The following is a 3,812-nucleotide window of genomic DNA, read 5'->3' as shown; positions in this document are numbered from 1 at the left end:
TTGTTCTCTTCCAAAGTAGCTATGAGTTTATCATACGAGAAATCATCATTAATGGATGTTCTTTCTGGTTCAAGGTTCTCAAGTCTAGAGAGATGGTCTGCTACTACGTTTTCAGTTCCTTTCTTGTCCTTGATTTCTAAGTCGAATTCTTGCAGTAACAAGATCCATCTTAGGAGTCTAGGTTTAGCATCTTTTTTTGTTAAAAGGTACCTGATAGCAGCGTGATCAGTGTAAACTATTATTTTGGCTCCTACCAGGTAAGAACGAAATTTATCTAGCGCAAATACCACTGCTAGGAGTTCTTTCTCGGTTGTGGCATAATTCATCTGTGCTTCATCCAGGGTTCTGCTAGCGTAATATATAACGTGAAGCTTTTTATCCTTTCTTTGTCCTAAAACAGCACCTACAGCATAATCACTGGCATCGCACATTATTTCGAATGGTTCATTCCAGTCTGGTGTCTGCATAATGGGTGCGGAGATCAATGCTTGTTTAAGAGTTTGAAATGCTTTTAAACAGTTATCGTCGAATATGAATTCAGCATCTTTCATCAACAATCCGGTTAAGGGTTTAGTTATCTTAGAGAAGTCTTTGATGAATCGTCGGTAAAAACCGGCGTGTCCTAAAAAGCTTCGTACTTCTCTCACAGTTCTTGGGGGTTGAAGATTTTCGATTACCTCTATTTTGGCTTTGTCTACTTCAATTCCTCTGTTCGAGATGATGTGTCCTAAAACAATGCCTTCTTGTACCATAAAGTGGCACTTTTCCCAATTAAGTACTAAGTTTACTTTTACACATCGTTCCAGAACTCTTTCCAGGTTTTCAAGGCATTCTTCGAAACTCTGTCCGTATACAGAAAAGTCATCCATAAATACTTCCATGATGTTTTCGAGAAAGTCGGCGAATATTGCCATCATGCATCTTTGAAAAGTTGCAGGGGCATTACACAGACCAAACGGCATTCGTCTATAAGCGAAGGTACCAAAAGGGCATGTGAATGTTGTCTTTTCTTGGTCATCAGGGTGAATTGGTATTTGAAAGAAGCCTGAATAACCGTCTAAATAACAGAAATGTGAATGTTTAGCTAATCGTTCTAACATCTGGTCAATGAATGGTAAAGGGAAATGATCTTTTCGGGTTGCTTTGTTTAGTTTCCTATAATCAATGCACATTCTCCATCCCGATTCGATTCGTTTAGTTATAGTTTCTCCTTTTTCGTTTTCAATAACGGTTATGCCTCCTTTCTTTGGTACAACGTGTACAGGACTAACCCATTTGCTATCAGATATAGGATATATAATACCTGCTTCTAATAACTTGGTTATTTCTTTCTTTACTACCTCACTTAGGATCGGATTTAGTCTTCTCTGGTGTTCCCTAGAGGTTTTACAGTCTTCTTCTAACATGATGCGGTGCATACAAATAGAAGGGCTTATTCCTTTGAGATCGGTGATGTGGTATCCTAGTGCGGTTGGATATTTTCTTAAGATATGTAGGAGTTTTTCTGTTTCGAGCCTTCCTAGATCTGCATTAACTATCACAGGTCGTTCAAGTTCTAAGTCTAGGAATTCATATCTCAGATTTTTGGGAAGTGTTTTCAAATCAGGGGTTGGTTTGTTAAGACACTGCGTAGGATCCGGTGTTATTGCTAGGCATTGTTTAGATTTGTCCTCTAAAAGATAGTCTGATGATTTGTCTTCTCCTGACTCTGCTTCTTTTATGCATTCATCGATGATATCCATGAAGTAACATGTATCTTCTATTGCAGGTGCTTTCAAGAATTGGGAAAGAATGAATTCAATTTTCTCTTCACCTACTTCGAAGGTGAGTCGTCCTCGTTTTACGTCTATGATTGCACCGGCAGTTGCTAAGAATGGTCTTCCTAGTATAATAGGTGTCGTATCATCTTCTCTAATGTCCATAATTGTGAAGTCAGTGGGAATGTAAAACTGACCTATGCGTACGGGAACGTTTTCAAGGATTCCTACAGGATATTTGATGGAACGATCTGCTAATTGCACAGACATTTTGGTCGGTCTTAATTCTCCCATTTCCAGTTTCTTACATATGGATAAAGGCATAACGCTAATTCCGGCTCCTAAATCGCATAAGGCTTTGTCGATGACAAATTTTCCTATGTGACAGGGTATAGAGAAACTACCCGGATCCTTGAGTTTAGGGGGCATGTTTTGGATTATAGCGCTACATTCGGCAGGGAGTGTAACGGTTTCGCTATCCTCAAGTTTCCTCTTATTAGAAAGAATTTCTTTTAAGAATTTAGCATATGAGGGCATCTGCGTGATAGCTTCGGTAAACGGAATTGTAACGTTTAATTGTTTAAGGAGATCAACAAATTTTCTAAATTGGCCTACATCTTTGGTTTTAACAAGCCTTTGAGGGTAAGGTATAGGTGGTTTGTAAGGTGGTGGAGGTACATAAGGTTCCTTCTTTTCTAGGGTTTCCTTATTACTCTCTTCCTTTTCCTTAGGTTCACTTTCCTCAGTAGATTTCTTAGGGTTTTGGCTTTCTATCCTTGGGTCAGACGGTCCTTCCACTTCCGTTCCACTTCTCAATATAATTGCATGAGCTTGGCTTCTCGGATTGGGTTGGGGCTGTCCAGGGAATGTACCAGTTGGTGCAGCAGTAGGTGCTTGTTGTTGAGCTACTTGAGATATTTGCGTTTCTAGCATTTTGTTATGGGTAGCCAGGGCATCTACTTTGCTTGCTAGTTGTTTTAGTTGTTCGCCAGTGTGTATGTTCTGGTTTAAGAAATCTTTATTGGTTTGTTGTTGGGAAGCTATAAAGTTTTCCATCATGATTTCCAAGTTGGATTTTCTAGGGGTATTATTGTTAGGATTCGGTTTCTGATATCCTGGAGATATAGATGGGGCTTGATTTGGAGACTGTCCAGGTGCGTATAAAGCATTGTTACTCTTATATGAGAAGTTTGGATGGTTCTTCCAATTTGGGTTATAGGTATTCGAATAGGGGCTTCCTTGAGCATAGTTTACTTGCTCTGCTTGGATTCCAGTCAAGAGTTGACATTCCGCAGGAGTGTGGCCTTGGATTCCACAGACCTCGCAATTCTGAGTTATAGCAACCACGGCGGCTGGAGGTGATACGTTTAAACTTTCAATTTTCTGGACCAAAGCATCCACTTTTGCATTGACGTGATCAAGGTTACTTATCTCGTACATGCCAGTTTTCGGTTGAGGTTTTTCCACCGTTGTTCGTTCGGTTCCCCACTGATAGTGGTTTTGGGCCATGCTTTCGATAAGCTGGTAAGCATCAGCGTAAGGTTTGTTCATTAGTGCACCACCTGCAGCGGCGTCTATTGTTAACCTTGTATTGTATAAGAGACCATTATAAAATGTGTGAATTACTAACCAGTCTTCCAAACCATGGTGTGGGCAAAGTCTCATCATGTCTTTGTATCTTTCCCATGCTTCGAAAAGAGACTCGTTGTCTTTCTGTTTAAATCCGTTTATCTGGGCTCTTAACATAGCTGTTTTGCTTGGCGGAAAATATCGGGCAAGAAAAACTTTCTTCAACTCGTTCCATGTGGTGACTGAGTTGGAAGGGAGAGATTGAAGCCATCTTCTAGCGCTATCTCTTAATGAGAAAGGAAAAAGACGAAGTCGAATTGCCTCTGAAGTGACACCATTAGCTTTAACAGTATCAGCGTATTGAACAAATACGGATAAATGAAGGTTTGGATCTTCGGTAAGATTTCCAGAGAATTGGTTCTGTTGCACAGCCTGCAACAACGAAGGTTTAAGTTCAAAGTTGTTTGCTTCGATTGCGGGCGGAGC

At 40.2% G+C, this 3,812-nt stretch overlaps 1 pseudogene; it reads left to right on the top strand.

Moving 5' to 3' along the window:
- The first annotated feature begins 3,396 nt into the window (after window positions 1-3,396).
- Window positions 3,397-3,496, top strand: LOC127089176 (uncharacterized; annotated as a pseudogene).
- Window positions 3,497-3,812: the final 316 nt, after the last annotated feature.

The sequence above is a fragment of the Lathyrus oleraceus genome, chromosome 5 (genome assembly GCF_024323335.1).
Source record: "Lathyrus oleraceus cultivar Zhongwan6 chromosome 5, CAAS_Psat_ZW6_1.0, whole genome shotgun sequence".
In the NCBI taxonomy this organism is placed as follows: domain Eukaryota; kingdom Viridiplantae; phylum Streptophyta; class Magnoliopsida; order Fabales; family Fabaceae; genus Lathyrus; species Lathyrus oleraceus.
This window is presented reverse-complemented; position numbering and strand designations above follow the sequence as displayed.